Source organism: Eptesicus fuscus, chromosome 11 (assembly GCF_027574615.1).
Source record: "Eptesicus fuscus isolate TK198812 chromosome 11, DD_ASM_mEF_20220401, whole genome shotgun sequence".
In the NCBI taxonomy this organism is placed as follows: Eukaryota; Metazoa; Chordata; class Mammalia; order Chiroptera; family Vespertilionidae; genus Eptesicus; species Eptesicus fuscus.
The window spans coordinates 12612284-12622414 of NC_072483.1; positions in this window are offsets into that span (position 1 = coordinate 12612284).

The following is a 10131-nucleotide window of genomic DNA, read 5'->3' on the forward strand; positions in this document are numbered from 1 at the left end:
AGATGACAACAATAGTTGAACTTAAAATCATAATGGAAGTCTCCTGGCTGAGACCTGAAGGAGCAGTTCTCATTCTGAAGCAAAACCCAGAGGGGGAGCAGCCACCACCGGCTTTCCTTTCCTCTCCTTGTGTTTGTGTGAGAGAATCACAGAAAATAGTTCCTTGGTTTGGCCTAACATGGGGGATCACTTTATCATTAGAAAGAATTTCCTGTGCATATAGATAAAAAAGCAATCTCTATCAGGTTTTTGATCACCAGAGAAGCTGTTTGTAAATCCTTTTTCTTTTTTTACTTATTCAGTTTTCAGGGGAATTTTCAGTCTTTGTGCAATTCCATGCATTAAATTGTCTACTTAGTTTGTAAAGATTTTAAAACTTTCTCTGTTCACACATTTTATCGCTCACACTATAAGAAATGTACTTGGGCATAATTTCTCCCCAGTGAGCCTCACTTAAATTTCAACTTCAATTCCCAAGGGTCTTATACTCTTGTCTATTTTTCCCAAAAGGAAAAAGCAAAAGAATGAGAGAAGATTTATGTTACACTCACTTACTTTAACAAGTCCGTTAGATATTATGAATACTCTCACAACTGTACCTGCATTCCTTACTGTCATATAGGCCTCTTACTTTGTTCTATTGGACTAGGAAATGAATAATTCAATAGTTTGATGCCGCATCAAAAGAGTGTCAACATAATTTAACATTCAAACTGGGATAGTTTTGAGAACAAAAAAAAGTACTATTGATAAGTATGCTGGCAATTAACATTGAGGACACCACGTTGGTAACTGTTCATTCCTTTTACAATCTTCTAGAACATTTTAGGTTCCTGTCATTCCCAAGTCTGTTCTATTTGCCTCTCATGCATTGTGCATGGTCTTTATAAAACAAATAACAAAATGCATTATATAAAAATTGATGGTGCCCAGCTGATGTGGTTCAGCTGTTGAACATCATCTATGAACCAGGAGGTCAAAGTTTGATTCCAGGTCAGGGCACATGTCCCAGTTGCGAGCATGATCCTCAGTATGGGGTGTGCAGGAGGCAGTCAATCAATGATTCTCATCATTGATGTTTCTCTCCTTCCCTCCTCCTTCCTCTCTGCAATCAATAAAACTAATGATGGCATTTTTTAGTAAAACATATGTCATCTTATAAGTTAAAAAGTTAATGTTATTTGTTAAAAAGTTAGCAACATTGTACGAATTGACTATATGGACATAAATACTTCGGCAATTTTAAATGCTGTGTCAAAATTACCTTGTCTAGTAAAAGTGAGTTTACATAGTTGACTGACAGATATGAGATAAATAAGATGGCTCAATTATGTTTAATTAGATTCAAACTTCACCAAATTTGGAAATGATGCTCCATGTGTGCCTTTTTATAACTGCTTCCCCATGCCAATATATTGTAATAGGGAACACCACGTGGACCCGAGACAAACAGCATATTTGAGTTTGGTTGCCCATATTTCACCTTTAAGGAAATCTTAGGGAATTGTGAAAAGTGTTTTTTGAGATGATGGATAAACAAGAAATGACAAGAGAATGAACTTTGGATTATAAATTTTTAAAATGCTAAGTTTGATAATTATGAACATTTACTATATTCTGATACTATCTTTTTAAATATATTTTTACTAGAGGCCTGGTGAACAAACTTTGTGCACTCGGGGGGGGCGGTCCCTCAGTCTGGTCTGCGCCCTCTTGCAGTCTGGGAGCCCTCGGGGGATGTCCAACTGACGGCTCTGTGGGGAGTGGGCCTAAGCCGTCAGTCAGACATCCTTAGCACTGCCACGGATGCAGGAGAGTCTCCCGCCACTGCACTCCCCAGCCGTGAGCCTGGCTTCGGGCTGAGAGGTGCCCCCCCTGTGGGAGCACACTGATCACCAGGGGGCAGCTCCTGCGTTGAGCTTCTGCCCCCTGGTGGTCAGTGTGCGTCATAGCGCCCAATCGTTCTGCCATTCCGTTGATTCACTTATTAACCTTTTATTATATAAGATTGTTGATAATATTACAGATATGTCATATCCCCTCCCCTTTACCTCTCTCCTCCAAGCCCCTACTCACCCATCCCAGGTCTTCACTACCCTATTGCATGTGTCCATGGGCTATGGATATAAGTACATAAGTTCTTTGGTTTATCTCTTCTTGTCCCCATCCAATACTTTACATAGGATAGTGTCAACTATTCATATGGTTTCAAGCTCTACCTGGTAGCCATTACAGTACAAAAAGGAATGTTAAAACGGGGGAAGATGGAGCCATTCTTCTAGTTCAGTAGTTAGTGCAGGGTTTTTTAGAAATATGTCAACCTGCTACCTTGTTTGTTCTTGGTGCTCCTTGCTGTCACCAAGATTGTTCATACCATGTGAAAGAGTAGGGATGGACCATCAGTGGATTTAGTTTCACTATCTGGTTTCTAATAAATTATTTCTTACTTAATCTGCCACGGGTAAATTATCCTTTTTACAAATGAGATCACTGAGTGTTCTTTTTTAACTGTTTGATAAACTGAACTTTGCATTTCCTGAGATAATTCTGTGATCATTGAAGCCACCTTTGAGAGATTCCTTTACCCGTGGCATCCCATAATGCTTTGAAGAGCATGCCCCAAACTGGAGATGCGAATAAATGTGTGCACCCATGAGTTACTGAGTCTGCTGGATAGCTAAAACATAAACAGGTGTGTGATTTATGAATATGCACTAGACTGGAAGGGCCAGAGAGATAGAGAGGACAGCCCTCCCACATGAGCTGGCTCTCGGGTCCATGAGACTTTCACCTACAAACAAATGAGGAAATGACATTCAGGTCTTCCTTGACATGTAAATAAAATAGAGTGGGTTCCCTAAATCTTTTCTTCTTGACTTAATTTAAGATCCATTTACCATTCAATAAGCATGTATTTAGTTGTCACTGTACAATAAACAGTGAACGAAACAGTGTGTCTCCTCATTGAACTTACAGTCTAGTAATGAAAATAAACAATGAGCAGAAATCTGATTGAAGAGTATCAGCAAAGCACTGAAGGTAGAATGTAAGCAGGCAGAGAAAGCACTGTGCATAAAGGCCCCACGAGGATAATATATTTAACATTTTAAGAAGGTCAGGATGCTTAAATGTAGAAGGCAGAAATGTCAGAGGTACAGCTCAGGGCCTAGAGATACTCCCCAGACATGCTGGGTTCCATAGACCCTACTAAGACTTTGACTCAAACAAACTATTCAAATGTGCATGGATTGAATTGTGTGCCCTAAACTATGTGTATATTGAAGCTCCAGCACCCAATGCCATATAATTAAGGTAGACTAAAATCATAAGGTGAGCTCCTTATGATTTTGATAGGGTTTGTGACCTTATTAGAAGATTCTCTGCCTCTCTCTCTATATATATCCCTCTCTCTCTCTTCCTATTTCTTTCTCCCTCCCTCCCTATCTTTCTAATATGTGAGGGCACAGTGAGAACACGATCAGCAACAAGCCAAGAAGAAAGCTCTCATCAGAACCAAATTGACTAGTTCCTTGATCTTGGACTTTCATCCTCCTGAAATAAATGATGTCTTTCTTTAAGCCACTTGGCTATGGTATTTTGTTATGGCAGCCTGAGTATATGAATGCAAAATGCATTCCAAGAAATCTGAGTATGACTCATTTTCTCTGAATGTTGTGAGTGGGTCTCTAGGCAAGAAATAGCCGTACCTTTTAAATTGTATCGAAATATTGAAGTGAAATGACTTTACCACACCTTACCTGACCTCCAGATTTTCAATATTACTTTGTTTTCGTTATAATTGGGATGACTTTTTACTCAGAGTTCTTTCTTCCCACAGGGTGTCCCAATTTTAAAGAGAATAGATACAGCACATTGAGTTTAATTTTAATGTTCTCTTTAAAATGCTAATAATTATGGCTCAATTATTGCCATGATTTTCTTGTTGGAGTTTTCTCCCTTGAGTTGCTTTAAATTGTAAGTGGTATAGAACCACAGAGCTTGCCTGATTTTCTACCTGGTCCATTGCCAGTGCTCTGTGATTTTCAGAACCTGTCCTTTGGAATACTTCCCAGATGTAAGCACATAGTTGTCTATGCTCAAGCCACCTGTACATCATTTGCTTTTATCCTCTTTGACAGCACATTGCTCTCATTGTGACTACAGAACCATAATTCCCAGTGTTCAAAACTGCTATTGTAAGGAATGTGTGGGGATTAGCATGAGGTTCTTGTTGGGATGTTTGAAGATACACTTGCCAAAACTGTAAATATAAAACTTCCAGAAGGTCTTATAAAAATAAATACCATGATTTCAATACCACTCATTTGATGCTAGCATTTAAAATCAGTGAAATTAAGCTGATTTTAAGAGGGTGTTCAAACAGATCACTGACACCACGTTTTATGTAAAAATATGTTTGGTTTTCTTAATTACCTGTCATTGGAAATTTGTCATTTTATTTAATTTCTGAATATATGAATAATTTTTACTATTTATATATATAAAAGCCAAGCGACAGGAACACCAGAATGACCAGAATGACCAGTTGCTATGACGCACACTGAGGCAGCCAACTGGCCTTGATCGGGGCACTGATCAGCCCCCCAAACCTCCCCTGGCACCTTCCCCTGGCTGGTCCACCCCCGATTGCCCCCCCCAATCAGGGGCGGGGCCATCTGGCCAACCACCCACAGCACCCCTGTGCTGGCCCCACCCCCCGGCCAGCCTGGCCCCCATCGACCCCCATCAGGGTGGGCTGGCCAGACCACACCTGTGCACAAATTCGTCCACCTGGCCTCTAGTATGAAAAATAAGTTAACTCAGTTTCCTATAACTAAACACAACTCCTCTATTATTTTCTCCTTGCACTAATTTCTAACTTCTGGATCAACTGCTGGTAATAGAATATTAACACGTTATGCACCATGTCAGTCACTGGTGACTTGACACTATACGTTCCATTTGGACCTCGTCAGTCTCTGGCCACCAGCATATCCGTGAAATCGGATATCGTGGGCTAAATGGAAAGGAAGACAAAACAGGCTTGGAGCTTAACGTGTTAATGTCAGGAATGGAATAGATATTTGATATCATTGCTTTTTCATAACTATATAATCTAGTTTTGTATCTTTGTTATTGTATGTTAATGCATGCAAACAGAAAATAGCCTAATTATTGTCTTGATGCCACAGAATAATTATTTTAGACTAGAGGCCCAATGCATGGATTCATGTCCCTCAGCCTGGTCTGCGGGAATCAGGCCAAAATACCACTAAGGGTCCCAGATTGCAAGAGGGCAGTTCTCGGGTGATGCATCCCAGAATCAGGCTCCCTCATCTCTGGTTTCAGGTGCATCACCTGAGAACCATAGCTGCCAAGTCACCACAGCTCAGCAGCTCCTAAGTTGAGCTTCTGCACACTTATGGTCAGTGCACATCATAGCTACCAGTCGGCCAGTAGAACGATGGGTAGGTCGCTTAGGCTTTTATATATACAGTTAAAGAGATTTTATGAGCTTTCAGGTTGAATTAATGTTATTTTCATCAACTCAGAGACTTATTTTCCCAAGTTAGCTCATTCCAAAGTCAGTTTGCATATATAGCCATCAGGTGTGTCTTCTACTATGCTCACAGTTTTATTTTATTTTATTTTTTTTTGGGGGGGGGGCATTTTCCACTGCTTACCCTGGTGAAAATCTAGCACATAAAGAACTAGGGTCTATTACTGTGACCCAAAGCCTTGTGAGCAGTGGCTCTGCATCCAGCATCACCCTTACCACAATTCTTTGTTCTGTCTGCCTGTCCTTTGGCTTGTCCCTCAGCCTCCAATTTAAGGTGTTGATGTGACCAGGTCTTCCTTCTCTACAACCTTTCTAGATTTGCAGTTCTTGACTAGACATTATCCATTGTTAACGTAAAAAACATTTAAACCTGTAAAGATGTTTTGTGAATTTATTTTAGCCAAACTGTCAAGAATTGCTGGGAAGCAGAATCTCAACATATCGGGATAATGCTCCAGAGAATAGTAGTTTTTCATTGTGTTTTAGATATTACAATCAAAGGAGGAGATGTAAGTGGGTTACATGAAATTCATTGGTGATAGATTATGGAGGCAGGAGAAAGCAACTAGGGGAAACCTCTGGGATTGGATAAAAAGTAAAATGATAGACACACACTTCTTTTACTTAGGTGGGTACAGGATAGTTAACAATCAACAATTAACATGATAACAGTAACAATGAAGGAATTTATGGTCTCTGTCCGAAGGCATCCAGGACATTTGGTTGTGACCTGAAGGGACCGGAAAAAAGGGAAGTTACAAGTTACCCTGACATTTCAATTATATGTTATCATAGGCTCAGTTAAGGGGAAGATTGACCTTGTCAGGGAAGATACCAGCCTAGGAGGTGACTACCCACCATAACTACTTTTAGTTAAAGTTTTAATTTCAGGTCATCCTTTGCAGTTACTTTAGGTTTTTCTGTTGCAGAAGACCAAAGAAATACCAAGCACGCTTCCTAGAGAAAGGGAGGGACCCCGTTTATTAACACTAGTGGACTCCGGGAATAATTTCCAAATCAGAGTGAAGAAACACGAGAGGGCTTCAATTTTTATAACCTTCTGGGGTCTTTGTCTTGCAGATATGGTTCTGCCCCCTTTCGTGGGCTTACAGGAAGGCCCCCAGGAGTTGGGGGTCCCCAGGCCATATCCGATGATCTGTCCTGGGGCCAACAATAATGACACCCCCCCCCCCCAGGGCAGTGCATTGTTCACAGTTTTTATGGCCTGACACGCCTTGCAAGACCAGTTTCCTCCACATTTCAGTTTGCAAAACTGCCATGCAGGCCTTCCCTGAGCTTGTCAGGTTAGCATGTGGCCCCTTTCATCCACACCATCTTTCTTCTTTTATTCCAATTTCATCACTCTTCTGTGTCCTTAAGTCTGACATGAGGGTAACAATGGTCCTTGGGCAGAGTAGCCACACAGATTTCTCTTCTTTGTGTGTTTGACATTTTTGTTGTTGTTAAATTCAAATATAATATGGAGAAGCATAAGGGGAAAGTCTAAACACCAGAGCTCACAAATCATCATATCTGGATATCTTCAAATCAGTTATTTTTAAACCACTGAGAGGTTTCAATAAATAGAAGGTTTAACAAATGTATCTCAGAAATAATGTTCTATCATATACAACAGATTAAAATGTTTATCTAGCACAGAATATCTTGTTGTTATAGACTTGTTTACATAATACACACTTGTACATTGAATGTAAGATTTGTCCTTTTTCCCTCGATATATTAAAATGATATCCAGGAACTTCTGATAAAGACAAGATGGTGTAGACCTGTCTTTCCTGTCCCTCTCGACTGAACAGAGTTAGAAACCCTAAAATTGTCCAAGAGACAACCACAATAGAACTCTGAGAGGCGGTAAAAAAACTGATCTAATTTGGAATGAAAAGAACTCTACAGGGAATCTTGCATCCTTCTCACCCCTCAACAGAGAAAGTACACGCAGAGCCAGTGCATCCTGACCGGATCTAGCAACAAAATCAGCTCATTCCTCCCCCAAATAAAAGGAAGTGCTTCAGCCCTTGCTGGTTTGGCTCAGTGGATAGAGTGTTGGCCTGCAGACTAAAGGGTCCTGGGTTCGATTCCAGTAAAGGGCCCAGAGCTTTTTTGCAGGCCCCTCCCCAGCCCAGGCCCTGTTCGGGGCTCCTGCAGGAGGTAACCAATTGATGTGTTTCTCTCACATTGATGTTTCTCTCTGTCTTTCCTTCTCTCTTCCACTCTCCCTAAAAATCAATGGAAAACATCCTTGGGCGAGGATTAATAAAAAAATAAAATAAAATAATAAAATAAAGTATAAAATAAAATAAATAAAAGGAAGTCCTGACAACTTCAAATGAGCTGGACACCACCACCAGCAAAGGGAATTATTCAGGACCCTGGCCAGAAGTAAGCCATCAGTGGAAGCTATCAGTGGAGGCTCTCTCCCTTGTTGGGCCTGAGAGATCCTCTTTTCCCCTAAGAGATACTGAAGTGTAACAGGGTCAGATGGAGCTGACAAGAAAACCAGCTAGAGCAAGTGGCCTGGTTTAAGAAATCTCTTTGTCCTTATGGATAAGACTGGCCTCCACTTCCTAGAAAAAGACTCTCCTCCATTTCCGGAAAAAGACTCTGGTCCACTTCCCAGAAAAAGACTCCTCAATTCCCATAAACATTAGAGCAGTAGGAGGATGGGGGGCGCTTGCTCCTTCACTGGAAAACATCACACTGCCCTTCTGTCCATTCAGGCTGAACCAACAGGGCTAATGGGAGCCCCGGTGGTGCCAGATTAACCAATCAGAGCAAAATATAACGACAAAGGTTCTGAAAGTAAAATTGCCATATGAACCGGAGCCCATGGATGTGGCCAACACCCACATGCTAAACCTAAAGAGGTGACTACTGCTAAAATAAGAGATTAATATAAGACCCAGAGTCTCCTAACATATAGACAACATGTCATGATACATAAAAAAAAAAACCTATTATACCAAGAACCAAGAAAATAACTTTAAGAAAAGATAATCAACAGTATGGACATCAAGGTGAACCAAGTAGTGGTGTTATTAAATATTGAAATTTTAAGTAGCCACAAAAACTTTTGAACAAACCATAACAAATTCTCTTCAAACAAATGAAAAACAGAAAACCTTAATAAAGAAATAGAAATTATTATATTTTAATTAACCAAATGGGAATTTTAGAACTGAAAAATACAATGTAGGAATGAAACTCATTGGATGTGCTCAATAATAAAGGATAAATTACAAAATATATATTCAATTATCTTGAGGACAAAACAATAGGATTCACCCCTTCTAAATATCAGAGAGTAAATAGAATAAATAAGTAAACAGAGCCTCAAGGACCTGTTTAAAAACACAAGGGCCAAAGTTCATATTACCACAGTAGGTACAAGAGTCTGTGGGCTAATCTAGAGAGTATTTAGAGAAATAAAAGTAAAATCTCCCAAATTTGGTGAAAGATACAATCCATAATTACAAGAAGTTGAGTAAACAGTTAACAAGATGAACTGAAATAAATCCTTGCCAAGATACACCATAATTAAACTTTTGAAAACTAAAGACAAATAAAAATCTTGAAAACAGAGACAAGAGGGACACATTATCCATAGAGAACACAGATTCAAGTGATAGTAGATTTTTCATCAAAAGCCATGGAGGCAAAAGAAGTAAAAGTAACCTGATGTTTTTCAGTTGTTGAATAAAACATATGTTGCAAATTCTATAACTGGTGAAACTCTTCAGTAATAAATGAGGAACAAAACATTCTCTAAAGAAGGAAAGAGTTGGTCAGTAGCAGACTTATCGATGAATGGATAAATAAATGTGGCATACCCATATGAAGCAATTTAGTACTGGAACCATGCAACAATAGATGCACCTTAAAAATGTAATGATAATTTAAAGTCAGAAGCAAAAATTAACATATGTATTGTATGATTTAATATACACATGTCTAGAATAGACTAATCTAAAGAGACAAAAGAGTAGATTGTTAGTTGCCAGGGAGTAGGTTAGATAAGTAAAGGGAGACTGCTATTGAGTGCAGGATTTCATTTTAGTGGTGTTAAACATGTTCTAGATTTAGATAGTGGTGACTATTGACAATTGACACTATTGATAATTATGCACTTTAATGTATATAAGCAACTAGTGTTCAATAAATTGTTTTCCATAAAACATAAAATAAATAAGAGTATGGAATTTAAAAATATACATATGTCTGTTCTGGCTGTGGGGTTCAGTTAGTTGAGCATCATCCTATGCACTGAAAAGTTGCTGGTTCAATTCCAGGTTGTAGGTTCAGTCCCCAGTCGGGGTGCATGCAAAGGCAACCAATAGATGTTTCTCTTTCACATTGATGTTTCTGTCTCTCTCCCCCTCTCCATTCCTCTCTCTCTCTAAAATCAATAAAAACATACACACACACACACACACACACACACACACACACACACACATATACTAGAGGCCCAGTGCATGAAATTTGTGCACAGGGAGGGGGTCCCTCAGCCCAGCCTACATCCTCTCGCAATCCAGGACCACTGGCTCCTACTG